This window comes from Anolis sagrei, chromosome Y (assembly GCF_037176765.1).
Source record: "Anolis sagrei isolate rAnoSag1 chromosome Y, rAnoSag1.mat, whole genome shotgun sequence".
In the NCBI taxonomy this organism is placed as follows: domain Eukaryota; kingdom Metazoa; phylum Chordata; class Lepidosauria; order Squamata; family Dactyloidae; genus Anolis; species Anolis sagrei.
In genome coordinates, this window is record NC_090035.1 from 46,677,960 (window position 1) to 46,704,486 (window position 26,527).

A 26,527-nucleotide genomic window follows, 5' to 3' on the forward strand; every position below is an offset into this window, starting at 1 on the left:
CCATTTGTCTCTGATGTCTCTTCTTGGATTCCGCAGGAGAGAGCCCAATTGCAAATCCGGTGTGTAGGGGTACATTTGAGGAGTCTGCTGTGGTGTGACAAAGTCAATGTTCTTCAGTTGAACACGTCTTGTCGCGATGGTAGGAGATGCTGGGTTCAGCAGATTGCTGGCAGGCAGTACCTCTAAAGCTTTCGTCTTCAGCGAAGGGACAATTGGCAGAGATGGATGTGGTGGTTCACTCCCGGCCATGCCTTGCCAACCTGAGGGGACATCTGGATCCTGTTGAAGGATGTCATCCTTTGGTTCCCATGTGGACAGGCAGTATCTCTGAGGCCTAATTACAGGGATGGACTCTGTCAGAGACGATGGCACTCTCCCTGCCATATTTTGTTGCACTTTGGGAGAATGGGCTGGCTTTGAAGTCGTGAACACTGGAACAGATGAGCAATCTTCAGAACGGTTGAAGGAGACATGAGTCTGCACTACCGGTGGTTCCAGATGCAGGTGTGCTGAGACCTTCGCTGTAGGTTCTTGTGATGGCAGGAGGCTAAGGTTTTCTTGGGTTAGTTCCTGCAGTAGGGCTTTGGCTAGAATGTTGGCTCTGGCTATTTTCTGTGCTGTGTGTTTTTTTTTTTGTTTGGAGCAGATCTAGGTCCCATTGTAGCTTATCTTGCTTGGATTTAGCCACTGCAAGCTCTATTTCTCTCTGCGCCCTAGCCTGTGCCAGAAGCAGTTCCTGCTGGACTTTGGCCTATTGAAGGAGGAGCTCCTCCTCGTCAAAGGCCAGGTCTTGCTTGGCCATCTCTGCAGACGCCTCTGCTTCAAAACCTCTTTTCTAATTTCCAAATGGACAGCCTCTCTGTTGTAGTAGGCTGCTTTGGAAGATGTACTAACAAATGAATGTGAGGATTGGGAGGAACTGCTGTGCCTGGACGAATGTTTGGATCTAATGCTAGCAGCTTTAGATGAAAGCTTAATCAACCTGGATCTAAGGCTTACACATGGGGAGCCTTGAACCCTTTCCTCTGCACCTTTGGATAAGGAACTAGGCTCTAGTTCCAATAGAACTGCGCTGTAGTGCCTCCTCTCTTCCTGTAGGCTAAAAGAAATTTCTTTAGCCCTATCTAAAGACTCTAGGGTATTAATTTTGTTCAGTACATAAATTATTTCTTCTGCAATAGCGCCCCCATCATTGAAGGCCTTTACAAATTCTTGTTTAGGCAAAAAGAAGCCCCAATTGAATCATGTAGGCAGGTTCTGCCAAGGTCTTTTAAGTTTTTGATGGAGCCAGCTTTCCTGTTGCAAAAGACAGAGCATGGCCTTCTCTGTGGGATGTTTTTGCCTAACAGGGCAGGGGGATTTGACTCTAACTTCTGGGACCTCAAAGTTTTGACTTGCCATAATGCAAAATTCAAAGGAAACTTATCCCACACTTTAAACAGTACAAATGCAATACAATTTAAGCATACAATTGAAAAAGCACACAAAAAAGGCAATGCAATCTTTGAAAAAAGACAATTACAATATCTGCTTATTGCTTAACTGGGAAGTTAAGCCTTGAGCTTTATAGACTTGCTGCAAGCTCCCAGAGACTGTTGCTAGGGCTGGCTTCTCCCACCCCTCAACCTTGGGGGGGCTGGAGGTTGGCTCTGAAAAAAAGGCGGGAGCTGCAGAAGGCTGGAAACTACAGAAGTAACACTTTGCAGAAGGTTGGTCTTGCAACAGCTGCAACTGGATGTTGCAATCTGCTATTGAAGCCTTGCTTCTGGAAATGGTAGAAGAAACAGTAGCTTTGCAGAAGGTTTGTTGCTTCTGGCTGGAAACCTTGTAAAATGTATCAACTTGCAGAGGGCTTGTCTTGCAAGGAGCTGGCTGAGCTGCAAAGGCTGGTTGTTGCAATTGCTGTGGCTTGCTTGAGATGCAGAAAGGTGGGAACCCCAGGAAAATGTATCAAATTTGCAAAGGCTGGAATTCCCTTCTGAGGAGAAGGCAGGCTTCTTTTCTGAGACAAAGGCAGGTGTCCCTTTGGCTCTATTTTTCTATAGGAGACTATAGGCTTGGCAAAATAAGACCCTTTGGTTCCTTCTTTTCCCTTCTTAGCACTGTGCTGTCGTGCTTGGGGGCTATTTTTCTTAATGAAGGAGGGGTGGATGTAGTATCTTTCCCCCAAGGGATTGCTTCTTGCCCTCCTATAGGAAACTGGAACTCTCAAAGACCCAAAATGCTGTAAATAACTCAAAATAAGTTTTATTGATCACAAAGAGTTATTTCTGAAAGCAATGAGCTGGAAACTTCAGAGGGGTGAAGGAAAATATACGTTACAGTCTCAATTAGTCCTGGGTCCAAGGTGTTTGAAGCTGAGAAGCCTCACCAAGTTTCCTCTTTCCTCAATGGCTGTGAATGCCGGAGCAAACCACAACCCCAGTTCAGATGGTCTATGTTTCGAAGACTCAGGATCTTCCTCTGATGCCAAAAGAACTGGGTTGAAGGCGCTTGAGTCTCCTCAATGTTGTCCAGGATGATCTGGACATAAAGCATGAGTCCCAAGGGTAGAAAACCTCAGAATTGGTGCTAAGAGGTAACTTAAATCAGGGTCCTTTAGAGTCAAGTCTCTTATGTCCATATGGTAGGAACTCTGATGGCAGAATGAAAAAGAAAGGAAGCACTCCCCTCCTGCAGGAAGAGGTGGAGCCAAATAGTACTGATTGACAGCTATAAGTAACCAATCCATACAGCTATACATAAGCAGGGTAAAAGGGGCAGGATTAAGCATGATACAACAGTTTAAATCTTGCAACTAACAGTTCTATACATAGGTGGCGGCACTTGCATCATCACACTTATAACTATTTTAGTAAAGCCCCCTTGCGGATATTGTCTTTCTTTCCAGATATTCAAATACCAGCCTCCATTTTTTTGGTGAACTCTTCATTATTTCCTCCCTGGATACCATTCAATAGCTTGGCCATTTGAATATAGTCTAGTAACCTTTCTCTCCAATCTTTTTCTTAAACAGTCCTTTTTCACCTTTCCAAGATTTTGATTTTGTTAATCTGGCTGCAACAAAGCTATAGTGACATTTTTTTCCATCCCCCTTCTTTTCCTAAATACGACTATATTTCTATAATCTAATCTAAGCCATTATTTCCCTTCTCAAGAATGCATTGAAATTTTTTTTTTTTACAAAATGCATAAGGTTGTGGGTGAACTACAACTCACATCATGCCAGGTTAACCCCAAAAACTCCATTAGTACTTAAAGTTTGTCATGTCGGGCAAGTTTGCTCTAGATGCATCATTGGTGGGGTTCAGTATACTCTCCAGATTTAGGATGAACTACAACTCTCACTATGATGGGTCAGTCCCGTCAAATCCCTCCAGTAAGTTCCGTTGCTCATGGGGGTTCTGTGTGCCAAGTTAGTCCAGGTCCATCATTGGTGGGGTTTAGAGTGCTCTTTGATTGCCAACTCACCAGTATTCAAATTTTGGCATATCGGGTATGCATGCCAAATTTGGTGCAGATTCATCATTGTTTGCATTTACAGTGCTGTCTGGATGTAGGGGAACTATAATTCCTATAAATCAAGGTGAATTTTCCCCAAAGCCCTCCTGTATTTTTTTTTGCTGGTAACGGGGGTTCTATGGGCCAAGTTAGGTTCAGGACCATTGTTGCTGGGGTCCTGAATGCTCTTTGATTGCAGTTGAACTATAAATCACAGTACCTACAATGGCTCTAAATCAAGGTGAATTCCCCCCCCCCCCAAACCTCTCCAATATTTTTTATTGGTCATGGGATTCTGTGTGCCAGATGTGGTCCAGGTCCATTGTCAGTGGGGGTCACAGTGCTCTGACTTGATGCAGGGTGAACTACAACTTCCATCATGTGGAGTCAATCCCCCAAACTCATCCAGTATGTGTAGTTGTTGATTAGTTCTGTTCTGTTTGTTGTGCAGACAGAGTTGAAAAGATTATGAAAGGATTTAGCGAGAGGCAGTGGGCAGGATCATGCAAATTCCACACCAATGGAGAGAAACACAGGGATGTCTGTAGTGGAGGAAACATGTAAAATCTAGGATGAAATTGTCCCCGAATGAAAGCATTCCTTGGGTGGTGGGCAGTATGGTGTTTGGGGAGGACATTGGCAGGGCTTGGGCTACATGTTCAAGGCACTCGCTATAACATGAAATGTCATTGGAGGGAGGGCTTTTGGTAGCTCCTCAGCACTGTGGGTTAAAGCTGTTTGCGGGAGTGGGAGCCTCTCTGTGAAAGTGGGTGGCCCAGCCACATCCACATACATATTTTCACTTTTATTAGGTAGTTAGATAGAAGAGAAGATTCACAGTGAGTAGTGATGGAAGTCATGGGTGATGGGTTCATGGATGTGAGGAAGGAAGGAAAGGATTTCTTAGGATGTTGCAATGTACCTGATTTGCTAGTTAATGTTTTTTTTTTTGCTTATCAGTTGTATACAATAAATTTAAAATTTTGCACACACACACACAAACACACACAATATAACATTTAGATGTGTTGCCCATCTGTGGATTCAGGCGTTGGTCCACAGAAAAATACACAGCATTCTGTGCTGTTCCCAGCCGGAAAGTGCTGGATTTCTGGCATTTTTTCCTGTTTCTCTTTTTCTCCCCATTCAGAAGTTGGCCGGCGCTTCTGGAGCATTTCTATTTTCTCCAACCTTTGTGAACTGAATTTGATAGTAGATATAAACTCACAGTTTCAGTTATTTGTCTTGAAAATTATTAGAAGCCAATGGTATCCTATGTATGTAAATAATACCATAAATTACTTACTTTTGCAGGGTTTCAGAAGCGCTCCCTTCCATCATGTTACTTCATATATTTATTTCACCTTGGTCTCTTTGGAACTTGGGCTCTGCTGCATCATAGATCAGCCTCCCTTCTTCTCAAAAGTTGTCATTGATGCTGTAAGAATCCGACCTTTTTGCTGGTTTTATATGGATAATCTTTCATTAATGTTTTTGTCCAGGCTTCCAATTTTTCTTTCCATTTTGTTTCCTTTTTCTTTTCCCCACCAAATGTCCAGTCTTTCTGAGGAGGAATTGATGCCCTTGTATTAGTTGTGTGCTGGTACAGCTGTACCAGAAGCTCCCACTTTACTTGCCTTGTATTAAGTGTTTGTTTGCAGCCCAAGGCCTGGGATTCTGCAGAAGGTTGGCTTCCTGTTAAAGTTTGCAGTTATAGGGCAGGCCCCCTGTCCATCATCGTTAAGTTTGGTTCTGCCTCCTGTTCAGGACAATTGAGAAGGGAAGGGAGCCATTTTTAGTCAGTCACAGCAAGGAAAGTCAATGTACAGGACGTGTACAGACTTTCTCCTGTACAAAGGCTTCAACCCTTAAGACTTCCCGGGGGAGAACAGTCTTAAGAGCATCTAAAGATTCCCAAAGGTTCTAGGGAAACAGCCTTACAGCCCTGAGGAATTTTGGAGGGAATAACAGCTTTAAACATCAAGAATTCCAGCTCAGTGACTACAGGCCTACTGGTAGGTCCACTTGGTTTTGAGATGCAGTTCAGCCCGGTAGTGGAGCCACATCGGTTAGGTTTAGGATCACAGTTAGCCTGGGAGAAGTTTTGGAAAGGGATTTTCCTTTAGAGTAAAAGCAACAGTTAGAAGTCACCAGTTGCACAAAGCCTGGAAGCATTTGTTTAACCTTTTGAAGACAAAAGAAGTTTCTGTTGATTGTTCACCAATAAAAGACTTTGTTATATTTTACAAGCCCTCCAGAGACTGTTTATAGTGAAAATCCTTACGAATTTCTCTTCGGGCCCCCTGGCTTCCCACTGGGCTAAAGTTGCACGTCCTGTTTTAAAAGCAATTCGTTTTAAGCCCAGCGGCAACAGAACAAGTTGCATATATGAAGTTTTCCCTGCTCTTCAAACTTTTGCAGAACCTGTGCCCTGAATCCAGAGCGTCTTTTCTTTCCAAAATCACATTTTTGTGGTTTGCGGGGTAAGAAAACGCATGTTTTTAAAACAGTGGCTGAAGCTGTGGTTAGCTCATTAAATGTTGGATTGCTGTGAGGTTTTCGGGCTGTCTGGCCATGTTCCAGTAGCATTCTCTCCAGATGTTTTGCCTACACCTGTGGCTAATGGCATCTTCAGAGGTTCTGTTGCTAGTGAGGCAAGTGGGGTGTATATATAACTGTGGAATAATGTCCAGGGTGAGAGAAAGAACCCTTGCCTGTTTGAAGCAAGTGTGAATGTTGCAATTACAAAGCTTGATTAGCATTGAACAGCCTGCAGCTGCAGAGTCAATTAGTGAGGGTATTTGCATAGATGCAGCCTGACCTTTGTTGCCTGGAGGCATCGTCTGTTTGGGAGGTGTTAACTGACACTTAGTTGTTTGCTTCATTTATTTATTTATTACTAGCTTTACCCGCCACGCATTGCTGTAGCCAACCTTCTCTCCCTCTTTCTCTCCTTCTTTCACTCCTTCCTTCATTTCCTTTTCTTCTTTCCTTTCTTCCTTCTCTACCGGTTTACTTCTTTCCTTAGCTTTTTGCTCCCATCCTTCTTTTTATTTCTTTCCTTCCCTCCCTCTTTCTCTCCTTCTTTCTCTTCTTCCTTTGCTCCATCTTTCCTCCCTTCCCTTTTTTCTTTCCTTCTCTCCTCCTTCCTTCTCTTCCTCTTTCCTTCCTCCTCCCTTTTTATTTTCCTTCCTCTTTCTCTCCTTTCTTCCCTCTCTATCTCTTTCCTTCCTTCCTTCCTTCCTTCCTTCCTTCCTTCCTTCCTTCGCGCTTGACTTCCAGACTTCCTTTTCTTTCTTTCTTTTCTTCCTTTCTCTTCTTCCTTTGCTTTTTTCCTCTCTTCCCCTTCCCAAATTCCCCTTCCTTCCTTCCTTCCTTCCTTCCTTCCTTTTGACACCTTTCCTTCCCCTTCCCTTTCTTCTTTTTATCTATCTTCCTTTCCTCTCTCCTTCCTTCCTTCTCCCTTCTTTCCCATCCTTCTTCTCTCTCTTTATTCTTTCTTTCCTACCTTTCTTCTTTCATATAACTTCTCAGCTTCTCCTTCCTTCCTTCATACACCTTCCCTTCCCCTTTCCACTTTTCTTCTTTCCTTCCTTCCTTCCTTGCTATTTACACCCCTTCCCCTCATTTCCATCCTTCCTTCCCTCTCCCGCTTCCTTCCCTCCTTCCCCTGCCCCGATGGCGGAGCCAGACGGTGGTGTGCGGGGACAGCCTGGGCCGAGCGTTGCGGTGGCCGATGGGCTGTCCTTGGCAGAGCCGAGCCACGTCCTCTCCCGGCCGGGCCAGGAAGGCGCACAGCAGGTCCTCCTGGGCAGCCTCCGCAGGTCGCACAACATCCTGGCCCCCAGTGAACACAGCCGGCTGAGCTCAAACTCCCAGGCCAGGGCTTCAGCATCAGCGGGTAGACCGCGTTCTAGAGCTACAGTTCCCAGAGTGCATTGCATGTGTACTTCCTCCCCTGAGCACTGCACATGCTCAGTTGGTTATTGTAATTGTGAGTTTGTTGAAATGTTGTTTGGAATTTTGATGAGTGTTGTGCATACCTTGTGCGTTGAGGTATGTGCACGGCAAATTGGGTGAGTTTTCGTCAGGGGGTTTTCGTGTTTTGCTGTCCCGTTGAACGCCCTTTCCCTTTTTATATATATAGATTTATTTAAAAGTTTTGTATACCGGCCTTCTCACCTCTCTTGAGGGACTCAGACTGGTTTCCAACCATAATATCACATACAATCAATAATACATCATAATGCATATTACACTAAAACATTAAAACAGCAATTACAATCAATAACTATAATTATAATAACTATAATGGTCAGTCGTCACACTAAAATCATTGCTCATCATCCTCCATCCATATCTCAGGGTGTTGGCTCACTCATCGAATGCCTGTTTCCATAACCAAGTCTTCACCTGTTTCCTAAATGTCAGGATAGACGGGGCGGTTCTGATCTCGAATCGGAGAGAGTTCCAGAGGGGCCACCACTGAAAAGGCCCTGTCCCTCGTCCCCACCAGGCGTGCTTGCGAGGCTGGTGGGACCGAGAGCAGGGCCTCTCCAGACGATCTTAATAATCTTGATGGTTCATAGGAAAGAATACGTTCGGAGAGGTAAACAGGGCCGGAGTCGTGTAGGGCTTTATAGGTTAATACCAGCACTTTGAATTGTGCTCGTTAGCTAATTGGCAGCCAGTGGAGCTGGTGTAACTGCGGACTGGTGTGCTCCCTGTACCCAGCACCCGTTAGTAGTCTGGCTGCCGAGCGTTGGACTAGCTGCAGCTTCCGGGCAGTCTTCAGAGGCAACCCCACGTAGAGAGCGTTGCAGTAGTCTAAACAGGATGTAACCAAAGCATGGACCACCGTGGCCAAGTCAGACTTCCCAAGGTACGGGCGCAGCTGGCTCACTAGTTTTAATTGTGCACAAGCTCCCCTGACCACCACCGAAATCTGGGGCTCCAGGCTCAGCGATGAATCTAGAACTCCCAAACTGCGAACCTGTGCCTTCAGGGGGAGTGTAACCCCATCCAGCACAGGCTGTAACCCTATACCCTGTTCGGCAGAGTACCTCTGTCTTGTCTGGATTTAGTTTCAATCTGTTGTCCCTTATCCAGTCCGTCACAGCGGCCAAGCACCGGTTCAGGACTTGGACAGCCTCCTTAGTAGCAGGTGGAAAGGAGTGACAGAGTTGGACATCATCTGCGTACAGATGACACCGTTCCCCGAAACTCCGGATGATCTCTCCCAACGGCTTCATGTATATGTTAAACAACTTAGGAGACAGTACTGAACCCTGTGGGACTCCACAGTACAATGGCCGAGGAGTCGAGCAGGAGTCCCCTAGTGACACCTTCTGGGAGCGACCCTTGAGGAAGGACCGGAGCCACTGCAAAGCAGTACCCCCAAGACCCATTCCCACGAGGCATCCCAGAAGGATACCATGGTCGACGGTATCGAAGGCCGAAGAGAGGTCCAGCAGAACCAACAGGGACACCCTCCCCTGTCCAGTTCCCAGCAAAGATCATCCACTAAGGCGACCAAGGCTGTCTCAGTACCATGTCCCGGCCTAAAGCCAGATTGCATCGGATCTAGATAGCCCATGTCTACCAGGAACTCCTGGAGTTGCGAGGCCACCACACGTTCCAGGACTTTGCCCAAATGGGGGAGATTGGAAACTGGCCGAAAGTTGACGAATTGAGTGGGGTCCAGTGATGGTTTTTTCAACAGCGGTTTTTATAACAGCTTGTTTTAAGCTGGCTGGAATATTGCCTTCCTGAAGGGAGGCATTAACCACCACCTTTACCCGCTCTGCCAAATCCCCTCTGGCTTCTTTTACCAGCCAGGAAGGGCAGGGTTCTAGGATGCATGTGGTGGGCCTCACCTCCCCAAGAACCCTGATGACGAGTTGAACAGATCGAAACGAATCCAACAAAACCGGACAAGCAGATGCTTGTGTTACATCCTCAGAGACTGCTGTTAATGTGGTGTCAAAGCCCGAACGGATCAAAGCAACTTTTTCTGCAAAGTACTGAGCAAAGGCTTCACAGCGAGCTGCCGAGTCGTCAGGGGACCTATCTCGCGAGGTGGGCTTCAGCAACCCTCTGACTACTCGAAACAGCTCTGCCGGACGGTTCCTTGCGGACACAATATTGGCCTAATAGAAAGCATTTTGAGCGGCCTCTATTGCCACGCCATACGCCCTTAGATAAAGGCATAGGTGTGTTCGATTTGGCTCACTGGGGTCTTTCCGCCACACGCTCTCTAGCCACCTCTTTGTTTGCTTTAACTCCAACTCCTCATTAAACCAAGGAGATGGTTTAGCCTGGCGACTTAAGAGGGGGTGCTCTGGAGCAATCGTGACTATTGCCCTAGTCAGCTCACTATTCCAGTGAGCGACCAGGGCATCGACAGAATCACCATCCAAGGCAACGGAAACATCCCCAAGAGCCATCAGCAGTCCTTCTGGATCCATAAGTCTCTTGGGGCGGACCATCTTAATGGGTCCACCACCCCTGTGAAAGTTCCAATTCCAAGAGGTAGTGAGGATGCTACTGCAAGCAGCCCCAAGTTATGAACAAGAGAGCTTCTGTAGGTTTGTTCTTAAGTTGAATTTGTAAGTCTTAAATTGAATTTGTATGTAAAGTGTAACTCCAGCCACACAAACACATACACACACACACACACAATATTTACACACACACACACATATTTGTTTTGCTGTCTGTTGAGATTTCACCTCACTTTCTGTCCCTAATCATTGGATTTTGAAAAATGTGGCTTGCTATGGAAACATAGATTATGGGTAAACCTTTAGTGCAGACACTCTTTCCCCCTGATAATAATGCTTCCAGGAGTTGATTTCCCTTCCTTCTGATGGGAACATTCCTCTCACTTCCTGTTGTTCTTAACTATGAGTCGTTTGTAATTTGGATGCTTGTAACTCTGGGATGGCCAATATCTGGCAATGGAGAATGTGCCCAAGTCTATTATTGGCTAAGAAATGAAGATGGCTGCAATTTGAACTAAAACAATTATAAAGGTGGCTCAGGGTGCTTCCAGACAGTGCCAAAATCTGCATTTTAAAAGTGTGTTTAAAAATCCCGAATATAAGCTGAGGCACCTAATTTGACCACAAAAAAAACTGGGAAACTGTATTGACCTGAGTATAAGCCAAGGGTGGGAAATGCAACATCTACTGGTAAATTTCAAAATAAAAATAGATACCAGTAAAATTACATTAGTTAAGACATCAGTAGTTGTGTATCCTTCCAATAATAATAGAGTAAAATAATAAATGTAATAATAAAGTAATAAATGTAAGAATAATAGAGAAAATAATACATGTAATAATAAGAAATAGAGTAAAATAATAAATGTAATAATAATAGAATATAATAATTGTGCTGGTACAGCTGTACCAGGAGCTCCAACTTTATTTGCTTTGCATTAAATGTTTGCTTGCAGTCCAATGTTTCAGGGACTTTGCAGAAAGGTGGCTTCCTTTGGTTGCAGTCATAGGGCAAGTCACCTGTCCATGATTATTAAGTTTGGTTCCTCCCCTTGCTCAGGGCAATTGGGAAGGGAAGGAAGCCATTTTTAGTTAGTCTCAGCAAGGAAAGCTAATGTACAGGATGTGTGCAAGCTTCCCCTGTACAAAAACTTCAACCCTTAAGACTCTCCAGGGAAGAACAGTTTTAAGAGCCTCCAAAGATTCTAAAGATTTCCAGGGAAACAGCCCTAAAGCTTTGAAGAATTTTGAAGGGTAACAGTTTGGAAGACCAAAGAACTCCAGCTGGAGAATATCTAAGCCTTTACTGGTAGGTCCACTCGATGCTTCGAGACGCAGTTCGACCCGGTAGCGGAGCCCACATCAGTAAGGGTTAGATTACAGTCAGCCTGGGAGAAGTTAAAAAGGGGATTTTCCTTTAAAGTAAAGAAGAAGTTATTGAAGATAGTTGTCTGTCCTTCGTGACCAAGATTAGGAAGCCACCAGTTGCATTAAAGCCTGGAATCATTTGTTGCATTAAAGCCTGGAATCATTTGTTTAACTTTACTGAAGACAAGAGAAGTTTCTGTTTGATTGTTCATTAATACAGGACTTTGTTATACTTCACAAGCCATCTAAAGATCATCTGTGGTGGAAAACCTCTGAGAACTTCTCCTTGGGCTTCCCGCTGGGCAAAGGTTGCACAACCTGTTCTAAAGGAAATTCTTTACAGGCCCAGCTCATGACAGAACAATAATAACTGTAATAAAATAATAGTTATGACGGTGTGGTGAATGAATTAGAACCAGACATCCTGAGGAGTGAGGTTGAATGGGCCTTAAGAAGCATTGCTAACAACAATGAACAAAGATGGCGACGGAGTAGCAGCAACACTGCAGAGCTCCGGAGAAGAAGCTCACCAGAGGAAAGATTTACAACTTAGCCAACTTAGCTAATTGCTCTCTGTGAGAAAGATTTACATCTGAGCCAAACTGTTCCCCAGAGAAGATTTACAACTGAGTTTAATTGCTCTTCGTGAGTAAGATTCGCGGGAGGGGAAGATTAGAGGGTTAGAGTGTGGCTGCCATTACAACGTTAGAACGCTCCCTTCTAGACCATCTATTACAACGCGGTCAGAGTACTCCCTCTCTCAGTAAAGATCAGAGAGAGCTCAAATAAATAAATAAAAAAATAAAAAAATTACAACTTCACCTCCATGGATTGCCATGAGGGAACCACAAACAGCCCTGTGGGGTTCCTGGATCTGAATGCGATTTTGGATTCATCCAAACCCCAGGAAGAAAATCCGAAGGGGCCAGACTGCTTAAATTGTTTGGACGATCAGGGACCTGGCCAAGAGGGTGCAAGACTGGACCCAAGACTGGTGAGTCTGCTGTTTGCAGAATACAACCACCTAGCTGATCGGTTTAATCAGTTTGGGAGGCTGCTTTGCCGACTGAATCATCCATTAGCTCAGCCCCTAGATTACACACAAGGGAGGACCACCTGCAAGTCTTTGGACCTTGACCCTGATAATGCCAGACACCTAGCTTGGGATCAAAACCAGGACCATCCCAAGGAGTCTCCGTTAACCCTGCAAAGAGCTTCCCTGATAAATGGAGAGCCATTTGAGAGTCCTGAGATGAGCCTGGATGCGTCCTCGATGCCAAAGGGGGAGATTCTGGAGTCTGCTTCTCATGGCTGCTTGTTCGATGGTTTTTGCCCTCTCGATCTCGGACTGTCCTACCCATGCCCTTGGTCTGGGCGGGGAGCTCCGGGGACCACCAATCAGGAAAAGGATTGGCCCTCTCGGCCTGAAGTGGAGGCATTGGATGTGACAGAGATCCTTAGATCTCTCCCTTAGTGTCCCCCTTTTGTGGAAGCCCCCAGCGACGTCGCTGCCTCTCTCTATCAAAGAGGCAAGCTCCGAAGATGGCGACTGATCTTGGGGCCACTGTTGGTGAGCTTCTATCTTCCTCTCCAACTCCCAAGAAGTTCCGGCGCAGGTGCGCGGGTTATCTTGATCAGAGATGGAAACGCCACCATGATATGCACCGGATCTCTGATGAAAGGCCAGAGCAAACAATTTTGCTGGCGGAGGGAGCTTCTGGCGCTTTGCAGAGTGTTGAATTGACTGCAGGCCAGGACAGACTGACGGTGGCCTCTGGAGGGCCGGAAGCCCCAGACATGGACAGATGTACAGCGATAGGAACTGGCAGACCTCTGAAACGTAGGTCCCAGAGACGTGGCTGTCATCAAAAGAAATTTAAAACTAGAATCTTCTGGGGAGTGGGATTTGGCAACCGGACAAGATCTACAGCTACTGCCCCCTCCCGCAAATTGGCCCATGCTCCCCCAGGTGGCTCCAGATCTCTAAATATGGAGGAGAGAGTACACCCCCAAGAAACCAGAGCCTGGGACTCAAATATAAGAACTGTGGGCATAGAAGAGAGAGTGTCTTCCCAGTCTACGGGAGTTAAGAACCCATTCCAGCACTCTCAAGGGAATCTAGATCCGACATCTTCTAGATTATCCCCCCACCCACAATGCTGGCCGGGTGCTTTGGCCTTTACACCTGCTCCTCACCACTCTGAGGGCCCCACCTATGACCACTTGTTAATTGGCCATGCCCCATCCCCTTTTCAGATGGTCAGTCAAACACTGGGCACCTAATCTGTGCTGCAGAGCCTCCAAGAGAAGTAGGTCTATGCATGGGGATTCCTATGATCTCTGGGAGGGGGAGGTACGACGGTAGGCGCAGGCCGAATACTAGAGGGAGGTTGAGTCGGCGGGAGACTCGGCCCCCCTCTAACCTGCGGCCTATCCCCAGGTACATCTGTGATCTGTCCCCTCCTACTCTGGTGTTAGTGAATGCTAGGTCCATAAGGAACAAAACTGCTACCATCAGGGACTTTCTTAATGATCAGGGAGCTGACCTAGTGTGTATTACAGAAACTTGGATCCAAGAGGAGGATGAGATCCTACTCCAGGAAATAACATCTCCAGGTTATGCAATCACTCACCAGATGCGGACTGGGAGGCGGGGGGGGGGGGGGAGGGGTGGCGGTGGGGTGGCTATGCTCGCCCGAGAAAGTTTTTCTCTTAGGGCGGTTCCTGTGCTGAGCATCTCTGGCATTGAAAGTGTTGGCCTGGTGTGGGATTCCTGTGAGAGCATAGCCTTTCTGCTGGTGTACCGTGCGCCCAGCACACCAGCGGACAGCCTATCCCAGCTGCTTGAGACTGTGTCGGAGTGGTCCCTGAGGTTCCCCAGACTTATCGTCTTGGGGGATTTCAATATCCACACTGATGCTGACTCTTGTTCATTAGCGGCTGTGGACCTAGTGTCTACCATGGAGACACTAGGACTCTCCCTCTGTACTACTGGGCCCACGCATCGGGTGGGGCACACGTTAGATTTGATTTTCAGCGCAGGAATTCAAGTGACCCAAGCCTCCACAATAGAGGTTCCATGGTCGGATCACTGCGCCCTGAGAGTCCGGTTGGAGCATGCCTACCCATGCTGCCAGGGCGCCGAGCCAATTTGGGCTCACCCAAGGAGACTTATGGAACCCAGTAGGTTCCGGAATGCTCTGAGGGATCTGGAGCCTGCCAGCGACTCGATCGATGTGCAGGTGGAAACATGGAACATCAGGCTATCCAATGCACTCGACGAGATCGCCCCTAGACGCCCTCTCAGACCCCGCTGAAATCGGTCTCCTTGGTTCACCGAGGAACTTCGACTGATGAAGCGGGAAAAGAGACAGCTGGAGGGCTTGTGGCGAGAACTCCGTAACAGAGCATCGAGATCAGCTTATGAGGCATTCAGGGAATCCTATGAGCATGCTATCACTGAGGCAAAGCGAGTGTATTATGCTTCTTTGATAACGTCTGCTAGCTCACGCCCGGCAAAATTGTTCAAAATAATTCGATCTCTAACGACGGTTCCTACCGTCCCAAAAAATGGTAATCAGACCCCTCCAGCCGAGGTTTTTCAGAGCTATTTTGCAGACAAGATCTTGCTACTTCGCCGGGACCTCCCTGCCACAATTGATACAGTGAGAGAACTTGAGACCCCGTGGCCACTTGCTGGGCCCATCCTCGACCGGTTCATCCCGCTGGATGCAGGGGCTGTCGATAGGCTCATAGCTGCAGCTAGACCGACCACTTGCTCCCTCGATCCGTGTCCCTCTTGGTTGGTGAAATCCTGCTTGGAGGGATTACGTAACCCTCTGTTGAAGATCATAAACAGCTCCCTTGAGCAAGGAGTCTTTCCAGAGGGTTTAAAAGAGGCGGTGGTCTCTCCTTTGCTGAAGAAACCAGATTTAGATCCCTCGGTTCCCTCCAGTTACCGCCCAGTTTCAAATCTCTCGTTCCTGGGCAAGGTGATTGAGAGGGCAGCAGCGGAGCAGTTGCAGCAATTCCTAGACAACACAGCCAGACTAGATCCCTTCCAATCTGGCTTCTGTGCAGGGCACGGGACAGAGACTGTGCTGGTCTCCATCACGGATTACCTTCGATGCCAGTTTGACCAGGGCGGGTCAGCGCTGCTCGTGCTATTGGATCTCACAGCAGCATTTGACACAGTCGACCACAATCTCTTGACCCACCGCCTTGCTGTTGCTGGAATCAGGGGGACAGCTTTAAACTGGCTGTCCTCCTTTCTTCACAACCGTGGACAGCGAGTGGAGAGGGGAGGCCTGGTCTCTGAGAGGTACCCTCTATCTTGTGGGGTTCCTCAGGGGGCCATTCTCTCCTCTCTGTTGTTTAACATCTATATGCAACCACTTGCTCAGCTGGTTCGAGGTTTTGGGCTTGAGTGTTATCAGTATGCTGATGACACTCAGCTGGTGCTGAAGATGGAAGGCCGACCGGACTCTGTGCCCAATTGTTTCCATCAGTGCCTCGAGGCCGTTACTGGATGGCTGCGTGCCAGCAGGTTGAGGGTGAATCCAGCAAAGATGGAGATCCTATGGCTGGGTGGACCGGGCAGTGGGGACATCCATCTACCCACCCTGGATGGCGAGGCGTTACGCCCGTCATCATTGGTAAAGAGTCTGGGAGTCCTTTTGGACCCTCTGCTGACAATGGAGGCCCAGGTCTCCGCCGTGAGCAAAACCGCCTTCTTTCACCTGCGGCAGGCTAGACGGCTGGCCCCTTACCTGTCCAGGGACGACCTAGCTACAGTGATCCAGGCCACAGTCATCTCAAGGCTGGACTACTGTAACGCCCTCTACATTGGCCTCCCTCTGTCGGTGATTCGGAAGCTCAAGTTGGTACAAAACGCAGCTGCTCGGCTTCTTGCAGGAATTCCGATGAGATGCCACATAACACCAATCTTACTACAGCTGCATTGGTTACCAATTGAGCACCGGATCACTTTCAAAGTGATGGTACTCACCTTTAAGGCCTTGCATGGTCTGGGGCCAATGTATCTGAGGGATCGTCTCACCCCCTACCAACCCCAGAGATCCCTCTGCTCTGAGGACCAAGATCTATTGGAAGTCCCCAGTGTCAAGACCTTGCGTCTAATGGCAACCAGACTCAGAGCCTTCACAGCAGTGGCGCCATCAGTCTGGAATGCTCTGCCACCTGAGGTTCGTACCCTGCGGGACTTACCAGCTTTCCGCAGGGCATGTAAGACATACCTGTTCCAACAGGCTTTTAATGTTTGATACTGTTGTTTTTAAATTGTTTTAAATTGCTTTTAAACTTTGTTAGATTTTAGCTATCCTTGTAAGTCGCTCTGAGCCCCAGGGGAGTGGCGGCATATAAGTTTAAATAATAAATAAATAAATAAACAAGGCAGCAGGAGACGACAGGATCCCAGATGAACTGTTTTAAATCTTAAAAGATGATGCTGTCAAGGTGATGTATGCCATATGCGAGGCAAATATGGAAAACACAAGAATGGCCATCAGACTGGAAAAAATCAACTTATATCCCCATACCAAAAAAGGGAAATGCGAAAGACTGCTCCAACTTCTGTACAGTGGCCCTTATTTCTCATGCCAGTAAAGTAATGCTCAAGATCCTGCAAGGAAGACTCCAGCAATACATGGAGCGAGAGTTGCCAGATGTTCAAGCTGGGTTTAGAAAAGGCAGAGGAACGAGAGACCAGATTGCCAATATCCACTGGATAATGGAGAAAGGCAGACAGTTTCAGAAAATCATCTATTTCTGCTTCATTGACTATTCTAAAGCCTTTGACTGTGTGGATCATAATAAATAGTGGCAAGTTCTTGGTGGGATGGGCATACCAAGCCACCTTGTCTCTCTCCTGAGGAATCTGTACAAGGACCAAGTAGCAACAGTCAGAACTGACCACGGAACAACAGACTGGTTCAAGATTGGGAAAGGCGTACGGCAAGGCTGCATACTCTCATCCAACCTTTTTAACTTGTATGCAGAACACAGCATGCAATGTGCGGGGCTTCATGAATGCAAAGCTGGGGTGAAAATTGCTGGAAGAAACATTAACAACCTCAGATATGCAGATGACACCACTCTGATGGCCAAAAGCGAAAAGGAGCTGAGGAGCCTTCTAATCAAGGTGAAAGAAGAAAGCGCAAAAGCCGGGTTGCAGCTAAACATAAAAAAAACCAAGATTATGGCAACAAGAATGATTGACAACTGGAAAATAGAGGGAGAAAATGTGGAGGCCATGACAGACTTTGTATTTCTAGGTGCAAAGATTATTGCAGATGCAGACTGTGGCCAGGAAATCAGAAGACGCTTACTTCTTGGGAGGAGATGTCCAATCTCAATAAAATAGTAAAGAGTAGAGACATCAGACTGGCAACAAAGATCCGCATAATCAAAGCCATGGTATTCCCTGTAGTAACCTACGGATGTGAGAGCTGGACCTTAGGGAAGGCTGAGCGAGGGAAGATCGATGCTTTTGAACTGTGGTGTTGGAGGAAAGTGCTGAGAGTGCCTTAGACTGCGAGAAGATCCAACCAGTCTATCCTCCAGGAAATAAAGCTCGACTACTAATTGGAGGGAAGGATACTAGAGACAAAGTTGAAGTACTTTGGCCACATCATGAGGAGACAGCAAAGCCTAGAGAAGACAATTATGCTGGGGAAAGTGGAAGGAAAAAGGAAGAGGGGCCGACCAAGGGCAAGATGGATGGATGGCATCCTTGAAGTGACTGGACTGACCTTGAAGGAGTTGGGGGTGGTGACGGCCAACAGGGAGCTCTGGCGTGGGCTGGTCCATGAGGTCACGAAGAGTTGGATATGACTGAATGAACGAACAACAACATATAATAATAATAATAGAGTAAAATTATGTAAATATAATAATAATAATAATAATAATAGAGAAAATAATAAATGTAATAATCAAAAAGAGACTATAATAATAACTGTAATAAAATAATAATAATAGAGTAAAATTATGTAAATGTAATAAAAATAATAGTAAGAACAGTGTAAAATAAGAAATAACCTTGACTCGAGTATAAGCCAAGGGGGCTTTTTCAGCCTGAAAACGGACTGCAAAACTCTGCTTATACTCGAGTATATATGGTATGTCTTTTCCTTAATTGTTTTTAATTCAGAAGAAAAGGAAAACAGTAAAGGAAGGAGATGAATACAAAAAGAAGATTTTTTTATGATATGTATTGCTAAAATTATGTATCTATCTAACTAGCTACTGTGACATACTACAGAACTAAATAAGAAACAAACAGACCAACAATACACTTAGGCCCCTTCTACACTGCCATATAATCCAGATTATCAAAGGAGATAATCCACATTATTATCTGAGTCTACACTGCCATTTAATCCAGTTTGAAGCAGATATCAATCAAACATTTATTTCGGTCATTGACCAGCACAGGAAATAGTGTCACGTTTCCTTACAAACCTGGCATGTTTGGTACATTAAAAATATAAATACAACTACTAAAAACACAATATGGGTGAGGGAGCAGAAGGAGAAACAGGGTAAAAACATACAATGTCCAGATCCATCACCAAATTGTAGATTCAGGGAAGACGATTACTGGACACACAGTTGACTTTTGGAACTAGTCATTCCCTGGCGGATTTTGTATGCTGCTGCACAAAACTTTGCGACATTGTAGGTTGTAGCTGAATTAGTATCCGCAAGTAGCAGGGAGGTATAAAATTGTCCTGAATGGCCTGGGTGCTTGTCTATCAGGGGTAAGATAAGCCTGGCACGGGTATCCCTGTAGAATGGACACTGAAGGAGCACATGTTCTATTGTTTCCACATGACCCGAGTCACAGGGGCAGAGTCTCTCTGGGAAAGGGATCTTCCGGTAGCGGCCTTCGAGTACAGCTGATGGGAGAGCGTGGCATCGGGCCAGGGTGAAAGCCCTCCGATGAATAGGAACCTCTAAGTATGTTGAATATGCCATAGGGGAGGCAAGGTATCTGCTGTCTTCACTGACAAGAAAGGTTGGAGCCGAGGCCAGATCTAGTTGGCGCTCTGTGTCTGTGATACGTTGTTTAATAAGTGCTTTGGCTTGATTGTAATCTATAGCTAATAGTAGACCTGGAGAAAATCCCAACGAGGAGATTTTGGATGCTACCGCCTGCTTCCATGTGGATTGGAAGTCATCCTCCATGGTTAGTGGGGCAAGGCCAAGGGGTGCATGGGACAGTCTGAGCCAGAGGTTAAGTATGGCCACCCACACCCTGGCCTCCACTCTCATAAAACCCGTCTCTAGTCGCAGGGTGGCATTAGAAACGCATTTAGGTACCTGCAAGGCCGATCTCAGAAACTTGGACTGAACCACCTCTAATGGGGCAAAACTGGGAAAGGGGCCCAGCTGAGCCCCATACAAGAGTTGGGCTAATGACTTGGCTTCAAACAGCTTGAGCGCTGCCGGTGTGAAGTGGCCCCCTCTTGTCCTAAGATATTTGAGAATGGCAGTTGAGCTCCCCTGCGCGGTGTTGGATACTTGATCCCCATGAGCTCTTCTGCTACCATTAGATTGGAAAACTACACCTAGATATTTGAAGGATGTAACTTGTTCAATTTTATGACCATCTATGCTCCAAGAGTAAGTCCTGGGCCTATTAGCGAAAGCCATGATTTTAGTTTTATTGTAATTGAGTTGGAGCTGATCTGTGTTGCAATGTTGTATTAATGCTCTCAAAGCTCTTTTGAGCCCAATGGGTGTTCTAGAGAGTACAGCAGCATCATCTGCATAAAGCAGGATGGAGATGTGTCTTCCCGCCAGCTTTGGGGGGTGGAAGTCCATGTTTTGAAGCTGGGCCACTATGGAGTTTATATAGAAGTTGAACAGCAAAGGGGCCAGAATGCAGCCTTGCTTGACACCCTTGCATGTTTCAACAGCCTCAGTGAGGTGGCCCTGTGGGTTGCATCTTACTTTGAGTGTGGTCTTTTCATGAAGTTGGCGTATTAGATATAATAGACGGCGATCAATTGTAGAACTCTCCAGTTTTTCCCAAAGTTTAACTCGCGAGATGGAATCAAATGCTGCTTTAAAGTCAATAAAAGCAGCATACAGTGAGGTTATGTTTTGAGAGGAATATTTTTCCACAAGGTGTTGCAGCACTAGGCACTGATCTATGGTGGATCGACCTTCCCTGAATCCAGCTTGCTCCTCAGCTAATATGCTTTCTTGTTCCAACCAATCTTGGAGTTTCCATTGTAGATGTCTAGCATATAGTCGTGTGGGGAAGGAGATTTGCGGTTCATAAACATCCCAGGGAGAAGCGCAACAGAGTCCTTGCGACCCTGGAAAAGGTGGGTAGTGGTAGGCTCCTTGGCAGCCCCCTTGGTCTCAAGGTCCTGTTGATCAATGCCAGATCCGTAAATGATAAGACCGCAGCCATCCAGGACTTGATCCTGGATGAGAGGGCGGATCTGGCATGCATTACCGAGACCTGGTTGGACGAGGTGGGAGGTGTAAACCTTTCCCAGCTGTGTCCCCCAGGTTTCGGAGTGCATCAACAGGCCAGACAAGGGGGGCGGGGAGGAGGGGTCGCAGTGGTCTTCCGGCAATCCATCGCCGTGACCAGATGCGTTGTCCCACAAGCGTCTGGGTTTGAATGCGTCCACTTGAAGGTGGGGAGCCGTGACAGTGTGGGGTTCCTGCTGGTGTATCGTCCACCCCGAGATCCAGCAGCTTCCCTGGCTGAGTTAGCGGAGGTGGTCTCTAATTCGGCCTTGGTCTCCCAGTGCCTGGTGGTGCTGGGAGACTTTAACATCCACGCCGAGACCACTTTATCTGGCGCAGCTCAGGACTTTATGGCCACCATGACGGCCATAGGACTGTCACAGATAATATCTGGCCCCACGCATCATGCTGGGCACACTCTCGACCTCGTCTTTGTGGCGGACGACGAATTGATCAGAGTGGAAGATCAAAACATCCTTCCAGTGTCATGGTCTGACCATCATCTGATCACATTTAGACTTACTGCGACCCTAAACCTCCGCAGGGGTGGAGGACAAATTAAGATGGTCCGCCCTAGGAGACTGATGGATCCGGACGGATTCCTGAGGAATCTTAGGGTTCTTCCTGCCTTGGAGCCTGGCGATTCTATCGACGCCTTAGTAACTCTCTACAACGGGGAGATGGCCAGGGCGTTAGATACGATCGCACCCGAACGCCCCATCTCGTTGCGTCGTGACAGGCCATCTCCTTGGTTCACCGAGGAGCTGGCTGTCATGAAGCATACGAGAAGGGGGCTAGAGCGCAAATGGAGGAAATCTCGGAACGTGTCTGACCGAACACGGGCTAGAGCCTCCCTTAAGGCATACTCCGTGGCTATACGGGCGGCCAGGAAGTCATTCACGACCGCTCGTATAGCATCTGCAGCAAATAGATCATCGGAGCTGTTTCGGGTCGTGGGTGAGCTCCTCCACCCACCAGCGGTGGAGGAGCTCCCCGACGACCCCGCAGCTCGGTGTCGCGATTTCGCACACCATTTTGCAGATAAAGTCGCCCAGATACGCCTCGAGCTAGACTCCAATTCCATCGCAGTGCCAGGAGAGGTGACGGAGGCACCTGCTTGTCCAATTTTATGGGATTCTTTCAGGCTTGTTCTTCCTGAAACCGTGGAGGAGACCCTGGGGGCTGTGAGAGCGACCACCTCATCCCTGGACCCATGCCCATCTTGGCTCATTAAATCAGCCAGAGGGGGGTTGCTTGACTGGTTTGTACCGATTATCAATACATCGCTGGAGCAAGGAATTTTTCCATCTAACCTGAAGCAGGCCGTGGTCCGCCCACTTATCAAAAAAGCTTCCCTTGACTCCTCGGTACTGAATAACTACAGGCCGATCTCCAACCTCCCCTTTTTGGGAAAGGTGCTGGAGAGGGTGGTCGCCTCTCAGCTTCAGGGTTTCCTAGACGATACCAACTACCTAGATCAGTCACAGTCTGGTTTCAGGCCTGGCCATGGCACCGAGACAGCCTTGGTCGCCTTGGTGGATGACCTCCGCAGAGAACTGGACAGGGGGAGTGTGACTCTGCTGGTTCTCTTGGACATCTCAGCGGCTTTCGATACCATCGATCATGGTATCCTTCTGGGTCGTCTCTTCGGGATGGGCCTTGGGGGCACGGTTCTGTCGTGGCTCCAGTCCTTCCTGGAGGGACGAACTCAGATGGTGAAGCTGGGAGATGCCTGCTCTGACCCCTGGCCTTTGACCTGTGGGGTCCCGCAAGGCTCTATTCTATCTCCCATGCTTTTTAACATCTACATGAAACCGCTGGGAGAGGTCATCCGGGGTTTTGGAGTTGGGTGCCATCTCTACGCGGATGACACACAACTCTACTACTCCTTTCCACCTAATTCCAAGGAGGCTTCTCAGGTGCTAGGTGAGTGCCTGGCCGCTGTGTCGATCTGGATGAGGAAGAACAAGCTGAAGATCAATCCCGACAAGACAGAGGTCCTCCTGGTCGATCGCAAACCGAATCGGGGTATAGGGTGGTTACCTGTGTTGGACGGGGTTACACTCCCCTTGAAGCCACAGGTCCGCAGTTTGGGAGTCCTCTTGGATTCCTCGCTTACACTTGAGGCTCAGGTGTCGGCGGTATCCGGGAGGGCCTTTGCGCAACTGAGACTTGTGCGCCAACTGCGACCATACCTCGTGAAGGCTGATCTGGCCGGGGTGGTCCACGCCTTGGTCACCTCTAGAATGGATTACTGCAATGCGCTCTACGTGGGGCTGCCCTTGAAGACGGCCCGGAAACTTCAATTGGTCCAGCGGGCAGCAGCCAGGATGCTAACTGGGGCTCACTATCAAGAGAGGTCTACCCCTCTGTTTAAGGAGCTCCACTGGCTGCCTTTTATTTTCCGGGCCCAATTCAAGGTGCAGGTGCTTACCTACAAAGCCCTAAACGGTTCGGGACCACCCTACCTGCGTGACCGCATCTCCATCTACGAACCCACACGCTCGCTACGGTCATCCGGAGAAGCCCTGCTTGTGATCCCACCCACGTCGCAAGCGCGCTTGGTGGGGACGCGTGACAGGGCCTTTTCCGTGGCGGCCCCCAGACTTTGGAACGCCCTCCCAAAAGATCTCAGACAGGCCCCCACTCTAGCCGTTTTCAGAAGGAAGTTAAAAACCTGGCTGTTCCGTTGTGCCTTCCCAGACTAGGAATCCCCATCCCAGGTCCTAGAAGCACCTTAGCATAACCAATGTTGCTGCACACCACACTTTAATCCTACGTTCCTCCTGCCATTTCAGCACTTTAATCCCTGTACCCCACTGCGCCGGCCGAACCAGTTTTTAATAGTGTCCTGATGTATTGTCATTGTGGTTTATTTTGCTTAATTGTTTTGATTTGCTTTGTTTACTGTTGTGCTATGTTTTCTTTATCAAACCAGGGCTTGGAGTTTTCTTTTGTATTGTGTTTGAGGCTTCGGCCGTGTAAGCCGCATCGAGTCCTTCGGGAGATGCTAGCGGGGTACAAATAAAGTTAATAATAATAATAATAATAATAATATAGCTTGCTGATAGTGTTAAGGAGGCTGATTGGTCGATAGTTCGCAGGATCATCCTTTTTCCCTTTCTTTTTATAGATGGGAACAATGATTGCAAGCCCCCAATCCTTGGGGATTTGGCCATGGTTGTCAATACATGTAAAAAGTGAGGCTAGGATGGGGGTCCAGAAATCCAGGTTGTTCTCTATGGCCTCTGCTGGGATAAGATCTTCTCCTGGAGCCTTGCCTGATCGTAGTTGGGCAACCAGGTTCTTAATTTCTGTAGCTGATACAGGTGGCCATGGTGGAAGGTTCTCTGTATCAAAGTTGGGACAGTCCCTTCCAGTAGAGGTGTCCATATAGAGATCCTGGAAATATGCCTCCCAAATCCCCGGAGGGATGTGGGAATCCACAATAGGTTGATCAGATCTTTGGGCATTTGATGTAATATGCCAGAAAGTGGCTGAGTCTTTCTCTTTGACAGCTTTGATAAGCTGAGCCCAGTTGTTTTTCATAGCTTCCTTTTTCTTATATGCGAGCATCTGCTTGTAATGCTTCTTTTGTTGAAGAAGGTCTTGCGCTGCTGATGGTGAAGTATTGGATATGAAGGCCTGATAAGTGGCAACAAGAGCATTTTTAGCATTGACGCAATCTTTATCAAACCAGGGCTTGGAGTATTGCTGTTGCTGCTTCCTTGATGTAAAATTGTTAAACCTTAGGTGCTTCTGTATTTCTTGAGTGATGTTCATATAGTTGTCAAGTAGTATGTTGGGGGAGGCTGATGATGTCAAGGCAGTCTGTAGCCCCATTAGTCGATCAGAGGCCAGGAGCTCAGATATTCTTTGGTTCAGACAGGGAGTCCATTTGGCCCTGACATGGGTTCCTCCTGGAGGTGATAGGGAGGGTTGGAAACATTCCACTGTGTGGGTATTTTGGGTGAAAGAATTTAGGTGCAGCAGGACAGGAAAATTATCACTGTCAAACTTGGGCTTAACTTCCAAGGTTTTGGCATATGGAAGAAGGTCCCTTGAGATGGCTATATAGTCAATGGCGCTCATTTTAGAGCCAGAAAGATATGTAAATTCTGCTGGGTGATCACCTTCCAGAGCACCATTTAAGATGTGGAGATTCAGTCGTGATGTTGATTGAGCCAAACACAACCCTGCAAAGTTTGTTTTTTGATCTTTGGAGCGACGAGTTAGAAGTGGAACCTCATATTCAGTGGCAGGAGGAAGGCCTTTGTAACATTTAAAGAGTGTGGCATCATCAGGTCCCATTCTTGCATTGAGATCCCCTCCCATAATTACAGAGGCATTTGGGTTCTGCACCATGAGGTCTGCAGCATAATTTTCCAATTCTGACCATAAAGCTCTAGTTTGGGCTTTCTTCCTCGTTGGAGGCAGATAGACATTTATTATCATCAAGGTATGATACTTAAGTTGAATTAGCACTGCCATTGCAGTTGTTTTTAATGAGGGAAGGGGCCTTGTTATGGCACGTAAAGTGGTAGAGACTAAAATCCCTAATCCACCTTTTGCTCTTCCATGCGTAGCTCCTGGCTCTGCCCCTACACAATACGAGTGGAATCCATTAGCTATCAGATCACCTACTGCCCAAGATTCCTGAATCAGAATAATATCATAGTGGGAAAGAAAGTCTATAAAACAAGGGTCTCTAATGGATGCGAGCCACCCAGCCACATTCCAGGTCAATAGGCTGACCCCGTGCTGGCCCTGTAGCTGTCATAGTCCCAAGGGATCTATGGCCTGGTCACGATCCTTCTGTATCAGGTCTGGGTCATTGTTTGGTGAGTAAGAAACTTGGCCTTCTGATGAAGGGGCTGGATGGACCAATGCCACATGAGTAATGAAATGTGGGTCATTGGCGAGTAGAGAGCCAAACTCATTTGCTGTCTGCAAGCCCTCACCTATGACCGGTGGAGAGGCAAGCTCCATCTGGGGTTGAGGAGAGTCCATAGTGTGTGGAATGGTTAAAGCAGCACCTGCAGGAGTGTCTTTGATCTGCTTTTCTGTTACTTGAGTCATTACTGGAATCACAGATGGATCTCTGTCATTGTTGTTTTCTTTTGTAACAGTCTTAGAGGGGGGGCTTGACTTGGGAGGAGCCGTGGAAGAATCTGTATTAGGGTCTGATTTAAGTTCCAAATCAATGTAAGCAACTTCTGGGTGACAATTCCTGACTTGGAGCTGTGTTAACTGTGTTGGGTTTCTTTCTTGTACCCGTGTATCCAATGTACTTCGAGGAATGAGATGATTGACTGTCTGATCCTTAAATACCCTACTGATAGTTATTCCATGCCTGTTCCATAAGATGTCCTTCATTTGAGCTAGGCGGTCTGACATCTCAAGGGAGTTGAAGGTAAGGAGGATTCGTTTTACACCATTCTGTGTTGGAAGAAAATGGTGATCCTTTAAGTCAATAAGTTTGGGCTGGATTCTGAGCAAGTAAGCCAGTGATTTTACAATTTGTTGTTTATGGTTCCAGCCCAAAGCATTTTGATTGAGCTGCAGAACTATCTGGGCTTTTTGCAGAGTGAGGCATGCTTTAGTTTCAACTGTTGGTTTATTACTGTGATTAACAGCAGCTGTGG

General features: G+C 47.2%; 1 pseudogene; it reads left to right on the forward strand.

The window, feature by feature from the left end:
- Positions 1 to 7,179: 7,179 nt before the first annotated feature.
- LOC137095615 (ATP-binding cassette sub-family C member 6-like) overlaps positions 7,180 to 26,527 on the forward strand; it is an 89,594-nt pseudogene continuing 70,246 nt past the window's right edge.